The sequence below is a fragment of the Cucurbita pepo genome, chromosome 1 (genome assembly GCF_057944985.1).
Source record: "Cucurbita pepo subsp. pepo isolate OVF chromosome 1, ASM5794498v1, whole genome shotgun sequence".
Lineage (NCBI taxonomy): Eukaryota > Viridiplantae > Streptophyta > Magnoliopsida > Cucurbitales > Cucurbitaceae > Cucurbita > Cucurbita pepo.
This window is the reverse complement of record NC_141798.1, coordinates 15,501,682-15,517,910: the sequence shown is the minus strand read 5'-3', so window position 1 is coordinate 15,517,910 and position 16,229 is coordinate 15,501,682. Positions and strand designations below refer to the sequence as shown.

Below are 16,229 nucleotides of genomic sequence, written 5' to 3'. Positions count from 1 at the left end.
CTTGGAATAAGGGCCATAAGTGCAGAGAAATTCATGTATGACACAAGTTTCAAAGAAAGACACTCATGTATGACACAAGTTTCAAAGTAAGACAGAGAGCCACAAAAAAAAAAAAAAAAAAAACAGAAAATGGTGAGATTATAAAAAAAAAAAAAGGAAAGGAAGGACCTTAGAGTTCCTCTTCCTTTATCCCATTGTCCTATGTTATCTGTTCTTTGTCCTCTTAGAGTTATGACTATCATCATAAAAAGTAGGACTTTATTCATCTTTATCAATTAAAAAATTGGCATAATTTATGCGGTCTTACTGTCATTTTTACTCAGATTCGTGTACCCACCAAGTATTCTCCGTTGAAACTCAAACTCACCCCCACAACTTCCTACTTTGTCATTGCCCTTTACGTGTTCGATGAATGTCCCCCTCCATGTTTCGCTTTGTTTTTGCTCCTCATATTACAAGGGGTTGCCCATTCAACCCCACTTCTTGCCTCCTTGTTTCAATCCCTTTTGGGAGCTCTCAAAGGTAAGATCTTACTTCCTTTTCTTTTAATGCCTTTTTAAGTTGTATTTCTTCCTCTTTTTTCACTTTTTTCTTTTAATGCCTTTTTAAGTTGGATTTCTTCTTTTTTTTTATTTATTTATTTATTTATTTTTTTTTTGTTTCTTTTGAAACAACAAATTTTGTAAAATATAAATTTCAATTCCAACTAAAACTCTTTTAGCAATTTTAGCAATGAGCTACTCTCATCTCATCTATTAAGCAATTTTCAGCTTCTCTTCTTGCTTTTTCTTTGATGAAGTCCCTTTTGTTTCACTAAGCACCGTTACTTACTCTCTTCTTCTTCATCTTCTTCATCTATGTTTGTCTCTGCATATAGAGCATTTAGCTTTTTCTCTTCTCCTCTTCTCTTTTTTGAGGTTCATTTCTCTCCCCAAAATTTGCTTTGGAGCTTCTCTCAAACTCTAAGAATTTATAAACACAATTTATTTCATATCTATAAATAGTTTTGAGAAGTTTCATCAATTTAATATAAATAAATTCATAAAATATTGGTGGTGAAAAAAAAATCAAAATATAAAAACTAAATAACATATAAAACAAATAACAGAAAAACTTATATAAAAAAAGTAGAAAATTTTTAACAAATTTTTTAAAAAACTTCAAAAATATTTTTACCTTTAGTACTATATTAAAAAAATATTCATGAAATTTTAGACGTAGCATTAACATTCTTCACCTTTGTAAGAAAATTTTAATTTTTTGTATTTTCTATCGACATCTCATAGATGATCTCTAAATTTTTAAAAACACAAGGGAACGTTTGGAACATTAAGTTTAATGACATTTTTGAAACTTTTTATTGGAAGTTGAAGGGTACTTTTAAAAACAAAGTTTTTTTTTTTTATTTTTTTTATTTTTTAATTTAAGAGTATTTTTTAGATTTTTTTTTATTATTAAAACTTATTAGTTTAAACAAAATAAAAATAAAAAGTTGAAAGAGAAATTTTATTAATTTTAAATGAGTGGAGGAAAAAAAAATTAAAAGAAGTTTGAATCTCAACTAATTTTCAAGATTTGAATGGTTGAAATGAGAGAGAAATCAAGAGAGATCTGGGAATAGGGGCCACTGCAAACGCTTTTGAGGTGAAAGTCAAAGGTGTAGTGGAAGCAGTTCATTTCTGCATGTAACGCCTCATTTCATAGTGAGAGAGAAAGCAACACAGAGATAGAAAACTGTGAGATTAGAAAAAGAAAAGTGAGAGAGAAAGCAACAAAGAGATAGAAAACTGTGAGATTAGAAAAAGAAAAGTGAGAGAGAAAGCAACAAAGAGATAGAAAACTGTGAGATTAGAAAAAGAAAAGAGATGAAACCGAGGATTGAGGGGAGGGTACACAAAGTGGGAGTATCCTCCCCCTTCCTCTCCCTTTGTCCTTTGTTCTCCGTTCTATGGTGATCATCACACAAAGTTGGGCCTTGTTCATCTTTATCCATCTAAAAATTGGCATAATATGTGCGGTCTCACTCTCATTTCTACTCAGATTCGTGTAGCCACCAAGTATTCTCCTTTAAACTCAAGTCATTGCCCTTTACGTGTTTGATAAATGTCCCACCTCCCATGTTGTTTTGGCTGGTGGTAATGTAAGGTGTTGCCCATTCAACCCCATATTTTGCCTCTACCAACTTTTGGAAGCTCTCAAATTTAAGGTATGACTTCCTCCTCTTTTAATGCCTTTCCATTTCAGATTTCTTATTTTTCATTCACTCTTGGTTCTCATCTATTTATCAATTGTCACCTTCTCCTCTTGCTTTTGCCTTGATAAAGCCCCGTTTCACTAAGCACCAAGAACCGTTGTAGACTTTCTGTGTCTCTGTGTCTGTGTCACCTTCTATGTTTGTGTCTCTGCATGTTAAGTTTTTAACTTTGTCTATGCTCTTTTTGGATTGTTCCTCTCTCCCCCAAAATTTGCCCTTAGCATTACTCTCAAAACTAAGTTTGTCTCTACTCTTTTTAGGTGGTTTATCTCTCTCCTCCAACAATTGCCCTTTTAGTTTCTCTTAAATCTAGATGTTTAATCTTCTTTCTCTCAGACTCTCCATAGGAAATGTTGCAAGATATGGGTCATTGGGTCCCTGATTCTCTCCGTAGTTTTGCCAAAAATCTTCATATATTGGTGGTGGAGCATGAAACGTTATCTCTCAAGCACTTGAGTTCATTTCTTAGGCTGCAGTTTTATAATGGTACATAGCATCACAATATTTCCATTAATCTCTTTCACCATCCTAATTTTAATTTTAAAGTTAATGTAATGCTTCTTTTTGTATCCGGTAAAATTTACAATCCTTAAAAAAAAAACTCAATACATTTTAGTGGTAGATGTATGATGGGGTTTGAGCTTATGAAATTGTTATGGATAGTTGGTGTGATCAATCAACAACTCAACTATTTTATTTTGATTTCTTAACTATTTTATTAGATTTTTTTTATGGTTGTTGTGATGTTTTTATTTAATACTATGTTTCCATATAAGGACATTTTCTTAATGATAGAGCACAATCCTCAATTTCTTTTTTTTCTTTTTTGTGGAAATTAGAAATAAATTCAGAGCATAAAAGTATAAGATATGAATACATTCTTTATTTATGTTTCAATAAGACAAATTAGGTGTGTATCTAATCTATTATCTATTCATTTTCTCAAAGTATAATTGGTTGTTGGTTCATTTGTGAGACTAGCTAGAGTACTATCCTTTAGCTTTAAGATTTTGTTTTTCCTATTCTATTAACTTAGTGTGCATGACATGATTTTGTTTTTCCTATTCTATTAACTTAGTGTGCATGACATGATTTTATGTTATTTTATTTTATATATATATATATATATATATATATATATATATATATATATATATATTTTTTTTTTTTTTTTTGTAATCTTCAGTGATATGAACGAAGAGACATCAATTGTACTTCAATGAACATGTGAAGAAAATATTGTTGAAAGTATCAAAATATATTTCAATTCATGCCACATTGAAGAAGAATGAAGTTTCATGTTATAAATTTTGGGTGGATTATAATTTAGAATAATTTAGATTTATTGTATTTCATGAAGGTATTTTAAGACTTTTAATTTACTTTAGGTTACAATCACATAAGGGTTACTTATGGCCATCAAGTATGAATATTACAACTCGGGAATGCCTAGTTTGATTTTGAGGCTATATAAAGTCATGTATGTTGTATTTGTAAAAGAGTTAAGAAGGAAAAGCCGCAGCAGCTAATCTAATTCATTTACTTATACTTACTCTCCTGTAACCAAGGGTTGGTTGAACTACTGATCTTTCTCTGTTCTTTCTTCTTGAAAGACTCAACATTCATTATTTATCCTTCACTCCTCTCCCGTAAGGTCTCACAGCTTCACTCCTCTCCCTATCGGTCTCACGGCTTCACTCCTCTCCCTATCGATCTCACGGCTTCACTCCTCTCCCTATCGGTCGAGCGGCTTTACTCCTTAGCAGCTTTGAAAGACTCTACTCCTACTGATTTCACTCTTGAACAAGGTCAAGCTAAGATATAGTAAAAGGAGCATTTGTGCTTTCTTTAGCCAATGACTAAGCTTCTTCGCAATTCTATGTAGTTTAGGTTGCATGTAGAATCATTCAAGCTCGACATGATCAATCTTGCTTGTGGAGTGATTCGAATCTCAATCAAGTGTTCTTGCGTTGAGATATTTGATCAACAAGAATCATTCAAGCTAGACATGATCGATCTTGCTTGTGGAGTGATTCGAATTTCAAACAAGTGTTCTTGTCTTGAGATATTCGATCAACAAGGTAATCCGAATCTTATTTCCTTGTAGTGATTCCTTATCTTATCATTCAGTTACGACCATTAGACTAGGATGTATTGCTCTATCAATGATTCAAGAAAAAGGTAACCAGTTCGACCTTCTCATGGTTAACATTAGCATGCCTCATATGGACAATTTTTCGTACTTGCACGTGTTCCTTAAGATAAATATTGTTGTCATTTGTAAGCTCAATTTTGCTTTACTATCTCATTCAATTAAATGTCTTCATTATTCTCAAGCTATTTAGTTGTCGGGCAGTTATGTCTTCACCGATGAACTTGAAGGTTGCTACGAAAGCATTGGCAAAAGGGGCGTGTTATTTTCTTCAGAAACCTATTTCTTAGGATGATCTCAAATATGTATGGCAACACTGTATCGTAGTAACATGAACATAGTCAAGCTAACCCATAAAACAAATTGCGTAGAAAAAGTCAAATTTGGAAAAGAATCTGTCGATATCCAAAACGACAACACTTTTGTTTTGTCTCGGTCCACCGATGCAGTTAGTTATAATAATAATTATAGTTTTAACTATCAACTTATGAGATATAACGAAAAAGTACAAAATACGCCAACTAATTCCCATGATACCCTAGTTGGTTCATATGTAACGACCCGGGAAAGAAAGAAAAAAAAAATATATATATATATATATGTATGTATGTATATATATATATATATATGTATGTATATATATATATATATATATATATATATATATATATATATATATATATATATATATATATATATTAATAATAAATAAATAAATAAATGAAAACGAAAAAAAAAAAAAAAAAAGAAACTCAGTCGCCGGAAAACCCGCGAGTTTTCCGGCGACCGCCGAGTTTCGCGGAACCCACGCAAAACAACGGCCACAGCACGCCCACCCTCAGCCCAGCATCTTCAGAACGCCTGCAGAGGGAGAAAGGAGAGAAAATTTCGAGAGAGAGAGAGAGTTCAGACAAACGTCGGCGAGTGTCCAGTTTCTCCGACGAGCCCTCAAACCACCCTTAAATCGACACCAAACGACCTATTACTACCGTAAGAGAGATCCCTAACGAAAGCACAATAACTCAGGGTGCGTTTTGTGTTATTTCGTAAGCGTCGTCGTCGGTAACCGAGGTCGGAAAATCGATTCTTAGATCTATGGCTTTTAGGAGCTTTTAGGCCGCAAAACTCCCAAAAAGGAAAGAAGAACGACGAACAAAGAGGAAAAGGGAAGGAAGAGGACCGAAATCGGCAACGGAAACGCCGCGGGAAGGAGAGAGAAAGCTCGCCGGAAAATCGGCCAAAGTCGGGTAAGGAAGACGAGATCCACGGATCCGGGTCAACCCGAACCCAGAACCCGGGAGAGCCAGCCCGTTCCTCCCTTAGCCTCTGCCTTCGGCCCAGCCCAACTACAGCGGCCCAAACCTCAAACCGGCCCAGAAGCTACGGTTCAGTTGAACCAACCCAGACTAGACCCACGGTCCAATTGAGCCGGCCTGCAAACCAAACACTTGCGGCCCAGCCCAGTAAGCCGAGGCCCAACGTTTAGCCTTGGCCCAGTAGCCTTCCACAGCCCGCGACCCGAACCACGACCCGAACCGGACTCCGACCCGCGCTTCGACCCGACACTACCGCCCGACGTGGCTTTCTCTGCTGCTGCCACGTGTCACACAGCGGCGCGGCAGTCCTCAGCTCGGCTCGGCGCAAACGGCTCGGGCTCCCTCCGGTGACGCTCCGGCGGCTCCAGCGGCTGTTCGGCTCGGCTCACCTGTTTTCAGCCTGGTTTCCACTGTTTCGACCCTCCCGGATCTGTTTTCGGCCCCGATTAAGGTATCCGAGGCCGTTTTAGAGCCGTATTTCACATTTATTAAATTATAGGTAAATTAATTGTGAAATACTAACGGAAAGTGGTGAACGGCGTGATAGGAAACAAACCCAGCGAAGTAGGAAGCAGCTCTCACGGAACGGGAGCTTACGTTTAGCTATTTAGGGAGTACTTCGGCCGAGGCCAACCAAGTAAGTGGCCTTACTATAGGATAGGCTAAATAGATTGTATGATGCTTGATGATATGTGCCAGTTTATACATATTTTGTTGAGTGACGCTTAATATGTTTGACGCACGTTGTGGCATTATGATGAGCATGATGATTGCATGATTTTTACCTTAATATGATGATGTTTTCCATATTGAGCATGCTAGATGATGATGAGTGCCATATTGCATCATGTCGTTAGATCGACGTAGGACACAACCCTAAGAGCATGAAAATGATATTAATATAAATATCCACGATATGCGTTACCTAGAGTAACAAAGAGATGAGACTAGAGGGTTGTGTAAGAAGAGACATTACGATGGATTTAGAGGGACCTCATGCATTTTGTATGTTCATAAGCATAGGGCTACTTCCCCTAGAGATGATGAGTGCGGACGCGCACCTTATGATGAGCGCGAATGCGCACAGGTGCGAAAGCACACAGATGAGGGTGTTCATGAGGCGCATGATACTATGGGGTTCCGCTGACCTCCGGACGTCGCTACAGATTAGCTTGACCAGAGGGTCCAGGGGGTGTGCGAGCGCCCTGGGGACTCACACTCGCACGTGTGAGTCGTGTGTAGGGAAGTACTACACATCCAATTTGTCCGAGACTGGAGGCCACCCCTAAGATGATTAGAGATAGGTCCCTATTCATGATTGCATGTGTTTGCATTAGCATGGCCCCTATAGTGGGGTCACTTACTGAGTATTTCTTCGAAATGAAGAAATACTCAGGTCGTGTGCCATATTGTTTTTCAGGTAAAGGCAAGGCTGCCATGTACGGTTGACGGTGGCATCGTGATCAGAGACTGTGGCGCGTGCATAGGATAGTTGCATATTTAAAATTCCTAGTCTTGGTTAGGATAGGGCGTTTGCATTTCATTCATTTATATTAATTAATTTGTAATCGTTTTATTTTCTTTTGAACTCCAGCACGATGTTTGAAACACGTAAGTCCGGCAGTGTTTTCCAATGTTTTAATGTATTCTGAAGTTTTTAAATTTTTCCGCTAATAAAGATGAGCATGCTTAGATTTTTATTCTGCATTAGGGATGAGCATGAGACGTTAGTGGCGACTCTAGATATGTGGAAATTTAGGGTCGTTACAGTTGGTATCAGAGCTCTAGGTTTTAGATTCTGTAGACTAGCCTACGATGTAGGCTTGGCACGCTCCACGGTCCCAACGTCGATGCCCCGTCACCGTCAGGTATGCCTTGCACAAGATAAGAAAAGAGAAACGTTTTCAAACTCGCATGCATTTTATGTTAATGTTACTGAAATTGTTGTGATATTTCACGTATTTATTTAAGAGCATGATGTGATGTGTTGCATGCTGAGTGCTTTTGTTTGCAATATGATGTGAACTTTGTAGATGTGATGCATAGTATAATTTCATAGGTAATGAGCCTTAGACTTAAGAGATGCTATCTTGGTTTCTAGAACCATGCTGCTTAGACCATGCGAAAGAGTAAGACGAGGAAGGGAACGACCTCCTATTAGAGATAGAGAACGAGGTGAGGCTGAAGAGAGCCCACCTCGAGAGGGATCAGAGACAGGGTTTGAATTAGAACCCTTGTTGCATGTATGGTCGGCAAGCAACCCTAAGAGGGTAGACATAGTAACTAAGGATTGAGTGAAGAATGACCAAGCAATAGTAGCCGACCAAACTCTAAAGCGTAGTCTTAATAGTAGTAAAGATGACCGACTTCGACGTAATACTAGGCATGGATTGACTAGCTGCAAACCGTGTTAGTATAGACTGTCGCAAAAAAAAAATAATGAAATTCTCGCCACCGGTGTGACCTAGCTTTAAATTTAAATGCACAAGTACTGGGACTACCCCAAATGTAGTCTCGATGATGAAAGCAAAGAGATTAGTCCAACAAGGCGGTTAAACTATATTAGTAGGTGTTGTAGACGTAAGAGGAAAAGAAAAGACCCTTGAAAACTTGCCAATAGTAAAGGAGTTCTCAGATGTATTTCTGGACGACCTACCTGGAATACCCCTTCCCGAGCGGTCGACTTCGTCATCGAACTCGAGCTGGGAACTGGGCCTATTTCTAAAGCACCCTATCGCATGGCGCTAGCAGAGTTGAATGAACTCAAGGCGTAATTACAAGACTTACGGGATAATGGATTCATTCGACCTAACATATTTCCCTAGGGTACGCTAGTGTTGTTTGTTCAGAAGAAAGATGGATTGATGCGTTTGTGCATCGATTACAGAGAGTTAAATAAGGTAACCATAAAGAACAAATACCCTATGCCTAGAATATAAGACTTATTCGATCAACTAAGAGAAGCGACGATATTTTCTAAGATAGACCTGCGGTCAGGTTATCATTAAATAAAGAGTAAAGAAAAAGATGCACCAAATACAACATTTAGGACAAGGTATGATCGCTATAAGTTCGTGATATGTCATTTAGCCTCACCAATGCTCCAGCTGTGTTAACGGGGTTAATGAACCAAGTGTTCAAGGACTGTCTAGACACTTTTGTGATCGTGCTCATTGATGACATTCTAGCATACTCAAAAACAAACTTGGTACACCAGGAACACCTCTGAAAAATCCTAGCCATCCTAAGAGAGAACAAGTTGTATGCTAAGTTCTCAAAGTGTGAATTTTGGTTACGATAAGTCTCTTTCCTAGGATACGTGGCGACAAATGACGGAGTATCCGTAGATCCTACTAAGGTCATAGCGGTCACGAAGTTAGAACGCCCAACTTCGGTAACATCAGTACAGAGTTTCTTGGGACTAGCGAGATACTATCGAAGGTTCGTGTAGGACTTCGCTAGAATAGCCTCGCCTTTGACACAGCTAACAAGAAAAGGGGTACCATTTATATGAAATGATGCTTGTGAGGCAAGCTTCCAAAACCTAAAATAGAGATTGGTAACCGTCTCGGTATTCACGGTTCCCAAGATCTCAGAAGAGTACGTAATCTATAGTGATGCCTTCAAAGAATGGACTAGGATGTTAATGCAACACGTTAAAGTTGTTGCATACGCGTCCCGTCAACCAAAAGAATATGAAGATAATTACCCTACCCACGATCTGGAGTTGGCCGCTGTAGTGTTCGCGCTAAAAATTTGGTGACACTACCTGTATGGAGAGAAAATTCAAAGTTTAACTGACCACAATATTTTAAATATTTCTTCACCCAGAAAGAGTTAAATATGAGACAGAGAAGGTGGTTAGAATTGGTGAAGGACTACGATGTAGATATCCGGTACCACCCTGGAAAAGCAAATGTGGTCGCAGACGCTTCGAGTAGAAAGGTGGCCCACTCTTCAGCCCTCATTACGAGGGAAGTAAGGGTACAAAGAAAATTCGAGGGAGCCAACATAGTTGTAGCGACCGAGAGAGTCATAGCACAACTGGCCCGACTTACAGTGCAACCTACACTTTGGCAAAGAATGGTGACCTCCGAATGAGAGGATCCAAACCTACAGAAAGTCTTAAGCCAGCTAGCTGAGAGTCTAGTAAATGGATTCTCGAAGACCTAAGATGAAGGACTATTGTATCAGGGAGGCCTATGTGTCCCAGAGAAGTTAAGGAAGGAGATACTAACGGAAGCTCACAACTCGCCATTTGCCATGCACCCAGGAGGTACAAAAATGTACCAAGATTTTAAACAACATTTCTGATAGAAGAGCATGAATAGGGACATGGCCGAGTTTGTGAGCGAGTGCTTAGTTTGTCAACAAGTGAAAGTTCCTAAACAAAAGGCTGTGGGGTTGTTGTAGCCCTAAGCATACCAGAGTGGAAGTGGGAAAACATAGCAATGGATTTCATAGTAGGATTACCCAAAACGCACAAAGCATATACAGTGATCTGGGTAGTCGTCGATAGGTTGACCAAATCGGCACACTTCCTACTTGGGAAAGCTACATATACAGTTGACAAATGGGTACAACTGTATGTGAAAGAAATAGTAAGACTACATGAAGTCCTAGTGTCTATAGTGTTGGATCGGGATTCACGCTTTACGTTAGCGTTTTGGCGTGGACTTCAAAAAGCATTGGGTACCCGCCTCGACTTTAGTACCGCTTTTCACCCCCAAACAGATGGACAAACGGAGCGTTTAAACCAAATTCTAGAGGACATGCTACGCGCTTGCGTACTAGATTTTAAGGAAAGTTGGGATTCCAAACTACACCTAATGGAATTCTCATATAACAACAGTTTCCAAGCAACTATTGGAATGGCACCGTTTGAGGCCCTGTACGGGAAACGGTGTAGGTCCCCACTGTGTTGGGACGAGGTAGGAGAGAAAGAATTAGTAGGACCCGAGTTGGTTCGACTCACCAATGAGGCTGTCCAGAAAATTCGAGTGAGGATGCGTACCGCTCAAAGTAGACAGAAAAGCTATGCCGATGTAAGGCGTAAAAGCCTGGAGTTTGAGGTGGGGGACCCAGTATTCCTCAAGGTGGCACCTATGAAAGGTGTGTTAAGATTCGGACATAAGGGCAAGTTAAGTCCTAAATTCATTGGACCATTCGAGATCCTAGAGCGAGTTGGTCCGGTAGCGTATAAGTTAGCCTTACCTCCAGCCCTCTCAGGAGTACATGATGTATTTCATGTGTCGATGCTGAGGAAGTACATTACGGATCCTATCCACGTAATAGACTACGAACCACTCCAACTCAATGAAGATCTGAGCTACGAGGAAAAACCAGTAAGAATCTTAGCTAGAGAGGTAAAAAAAACCTTACGCAACAGGAGTATTGCGTTTGTTAAGGTACTGTGGCGGAATCACCACAGTGAGGAAGCCACGTGGGAGCGTGAGGACGAGATAAGAGAGAAATACCCCGAGTTGGTACAAGAGTTTGAGACTTTCGAGGACGAAAGTTCTTTTTAAGGGTAGATAATGTAACGACCCGGGAAAGAAAGAAAAAAAAAATATATATATATGTATATATATATATATATATATATATATATATATATTAATAATAAATAAATAAATAAATGAAAACGAAAAAAAAAAAAAAAAAGAAACTCAGTCGCCGGAAAACCCGCGAGTTTTCCGGCGACCGCCGAGTTTCGCGGAACCCACGCAAAACAACGGCCACAGCACGCCCACCCTCAGCCCAGCATCTTCAGAACGCCTGCAGAGGGAGAAAGGAGAGAAAATTTCGAGAGAGAGAGAGAGTTCAGACAAACGTCGGCGAGTGTCCAGTTTCTCCGACGAGCCCTCAAACCACCCTTAAACCGACACCAAACGACCTATTACTACCGTAAGAGAGATCCCTAACGAAAGCACAATAACTCAGGGTGCGTTTTGTGTTATTTCGTAAGCGTCGTCGTCGGTAACCGAGGTCGGAAAATCGATTCTTAGATCTATGGCTTTTAGGAGCTTTTAGGCCGCAAAACTCCCAAAAAGGAAAGAAGAACGACGAACAAAGAGGAAAAGGGAAGGAAGAGGACCGAAATCGGCAATGGAAATGCCGCGGGAAGGAGAGAGAAAGCTCGCTGGAAAATCGGCCAAAGTCGGGTAAGGAAGACGAGATCCACGGATCCGGGTCAACCCGAACCCAGAACCCGGGAGAGCCAGCCCGTTCCTCCCTTAGCCTCTGCCTTCGGCCCAGCCCAACTACAGCGGCCCAAACCTCAAACCGGCCCAGAAGCTACGGTTCAGTTGAACCAACCCAGACTAGACCCACGGTCCAATTGAGCCGGCCTGCAAACCAAACACTTGCGGCCCAGCCCAGTAAGCCGAGGCCCAACGTTTAGCCTTGGCCCAGTAGCCTTCCACAGCCCGCGACCCGAACCACGACCCGAACCGGACTCCGACCCGCGCTTCGACCCGACACTACCGCCCGATGTGGCTTTCTCTGCTGCTGCCACGTGTCACACAGCGGCGCGGCAGTCCTCAGCTCGGCTCGGCGCAAACGGCTCGTGCTCCCTCCGGTGACGCTCCGGCGGCTCCAGCGGCTGTTCGGCTCGGCTCACCTGTTTTCAGCCCGGTTTCCACTGTTTCGACCCTCCCAGATCTGTTTTCGGCCCCGATTAAGGTATCCGAGGCCGTTTTAGAGCCGTATTTCACATTTATTAAATTATAGGTAAATTAATTGTGAAATACTAACGGAAAGTGGTGAACGGCGTGATAGGAAACAAACCCAGCGAAGTAGGAAGCAGCTCTCACGGAACGGGAGCTTACGTTTAGCTATTTAGGGAGTACTTCGGCCGAGGCCAACCAAGTAAGTGGCCTTACTATAGGATAGGTTAAATAGATTGTATGATGCTTGATGATATGTGCCAGTTTATACATATTTTGTTGAGTGACGCTTAATATGTTTGACGCACGTTGTGGCATTATGATGAGCATGATGATTGCATGATTTTTACCTTAATATGATGATGTTTTCCATATTGAGCATGCTAGATGATGATGAGTGCCATATTGCATCATGTCGTTAGATCGACGTAGGACACAACCCTAAGAGCATGAAAATGATATTAATATAAATATCCACGATATGCGTTACCTAGAGTAACAAAGAGATGAGACTAGAGGGTTGTGTCAGAAGAGACATTACGATGGATTTAGAGGGACCTCATGCATTTTGTATGTTCATAAGCATAGGGCTACTTGCCCTAGAGATGATGAGTGCGGACGCGCACCTTATGATGAGCGCGAATGCGCACAGGTGCGAAAGCACACAGATGAGGGTGTTCATGAGGCGCATGACACTATGGGGTTCCGCTGACCTCCGGACGTCACTACAGATTAGCTTGACCAGAGGGTCCAGGGGGTGTGCGAGCGCCCTGGGGACTCACACTCGCACGTGTGAGTCGTGTGTAGGGAAGTACTACACATCCAATTTGTCCGAGACTGGAGGCCACCCCTAAGATGATTAGAGATAGGTCCCTATTCATGATTGCATGTGTTTGCATTAGCATGGCCCCTATAGTGGGGTCACTTACTGAGTATTTCTTCGAAATACTCAGGCCGTGTGCCATATTGTTTTTCAGGTAAAGGCAAGGCTCCCATGTACGGTTGACGGTGGCATCGTGATCAGAGACTGTGGCGCGTGTATAGGATAGTTGCATATTTAAAATTCCTAGTCTTGGTTAGGATAGGGCGTTTGCATTTCATTCATTTATATTAATTAATTTGTAATCGTTTTATTTTGTCTTTTGAACTCCAGCACGATGTTTGAAACACGTAAGTCCGACAGTGTTTTCCAATGTTTTAATGTATTCTGAAGTTTTTAAATTTTTCCGCTAATAAAGATGAGCATGCTTAGATTTTTATTCTGCATTAGGGATGAGCATGAGACGTTAGTGGCGACTCTAGATATGTGGAAATTTAGGGTCGTTACATCATACTTCGAAGGAAAGAGATGAACAGATGACATAGAAGGAACAAACAAGGTGAAGAGAGTTACATATTACTCAAAACCTACCAATTTTGGACATACAACAGCTGATGAGGATAATGAAAGAGAGAAGATGGAAGAGAGAAGAAATATTATATTTCCAGTAATACTGGATCACGTTTTGTTTGGAATATGGAACGACGTCGCAAGTTCTCTAATGCCCTCAACAAGCTGGGTGATAAATGTAATTTTACCTCTCTCATGAGTAATTATTTTCTTTTTTTTTTTAGGATTTGAATTCGAGGATGCTCTCAACAAGCTGGGTGATAAATGTAATTTTACCTCTCTCATGAGTAATTATTTTCTTTTTTTTTTTAGGATTTGAATTCGATGATGCATTTCTTTTTTATATGAATGAACCATGCTTGACCGTGCGCCAGGTAGCTAACCACCTACAGGTATTCTTCTATCAAGTTTGCTTACTATTTTCCCACTATGTACTTTTAGTTGTTTATGAATAGAGGACGAATTATTGCTCCTAAACCTATTAGAAATGCAAAGCGCAAGTAGAGCCCACGAAAAGTGGGAGAAAAAATAAATTAGGTTCAAGGATGGAAGCATTCAAATTCAATTTCTAAATTAGGTTCAAGGATGGAAGCATTCAAATTCAATTTCTCGGTCCGTACTCAACTTCCTCCATTGGTGCAAAAGCAGCACAATCATGAGGCAAACAAATCTACATAGCAGAATCATGAGGCAAACAAATCTACATAGCAGAATCATGAGGCAAACAAATCTACACACGGAGGTTCAACCTCTCTCTTTCAGGAGGGAAAAGATTCCGACTTATTGCTCCTAAGCCTGTGTCTAATCCTAGACTGCTTGTTAGCGCCAACTTTGTAAATCATGGTCTCAAAATGCTTGACCACAATTTTCAGCATGTTGGTTCAAACTACAATTCAGTTCCATATAGCATCAATAAGACGACTTCAGAGGTAACTTCTTCTCGTGTATTTGATGAAATTCAGTTCTCAGATATACATCAAGCTGATGTAGCTCAGCAGCCAGAAGCAATGGAATTTAGTGGCACACGAGATGGATTCAGTTAATGTCAAAGAACATTACTTTACTTGGACAATATTGTTGCAAATTTTGGAAATGTAGGAAGGCAACAACAATTAGCAGAATATGATTATCTCTTAAATATTTTAGAAGACGATCCACACGACTTTGGCAGCAACTTTAATCTGAGTGATGTAGATAAATACGGCGAATGGCTAAAGAACACTATTCTCGAAAACTAGAGTGGTCCAGATAGCTTTATCAATGACAATGTAGAAAACTTTCGAATTAAAATCAATCAATAAATAAGTATGTTTTAACTTCTATAATGTTAATGTCTTTAAAAATCTTCTATAAACTAAAAGTTAAAGATTTATTTTTAGCCATAGATTGTAGAGTCTTAAGAAGCAAGATAAATAGTTTAACCCTCAGTTTAACCCTCAAATCAAATATACACTAGATCTTCAAAATTGAAGATTCAATCTTTTAAAATATGTTTAAAATTTTTAAAAACTCTTTGAAATATTTTTGAAAGTTTAATGATTTTTTTTTTTTTTTTTTATGTTTAATGTATTTTTGGAAGAAAACAAATTAAGAGTATTTTTTAGATTTTCTAAAAAAATCAAAGAATACTTTTAAATATATATTTTTGTTTTAACAAAATACAAAGTATTTTTATAAATTTTAAATTAAAGAGAGGTTTTAATCACAACTAAATTGAATTGGGTTGGATGAGAGGAAGAGACCACAAACAAGATTCATGGGAAAGTTAAAGGTACAGAGGGGTTACCAATGCATGTAAGGCCCTTCCTCTACCATTGTTCACACTCGGTGGGTACCCTCTCCCTTCCTCTACCTTTGTTTTTTTGTCCTCTTATCATTATAGCTATCATTACAAAAAATCGGATCTTGCTCATCTTTATGTATTTAAAAATTGGCATCATCTATATTGTTGCATTGTCGTTTTTACTCAGATTCATCAAATATTCTTCGTTGAAATTCAAACTCATCTCACAACTTCCTATTTTATCATTGCCCTCTATGTGTTTTATGAATGTTCCCAAAGGTCCCCTCTCGTACTCCTAATAGTGTAAGGTATTGCCCATTCAACCCCACATTTTGCCACCTCCTTGTTTCAATCCCTTTTAGAAGCTCTAAGTGTAAGATCTTACTTCATTTTCTTTTAATGCCTTTCCATGTCGAATTTCGTTCTTTTTCATTCACTCTTAGTTTCTTTTGAAGCACCCAATTTTGTAAAATTACTTCCAATCGTGGATATAAATTTCAATTCTAACTAAGACTCTTTCCGGTATGCTACTCTCATCCATTCAGAAATTGCCAGCTTCTCCTATTGCTTTTGCATTGATGAAGCTCCATTTCACTAATTTCGGTCACTTTCTCTCTCTTCTTCTTCTTCATCATCTGTGTCTGTATATTGAGCTATTAGCTTTGT

The 16,229-nt window shown here is 39.4% G+C and overlaps 1 pseudogene; it reads left to right on the top strand.

The window, feature by feature from the left end:
• The window catches only part of LOC147794878 (putative two-component response regulator-like APRR6), a 29,566-nt pseudogene extending 14,743 nt beyond the window's left edge, over positions 1-14,823 (top strand).
• The last annotated feature ends 1,406 nt before the right edge of the window (positions 14,824-16,229 follow it).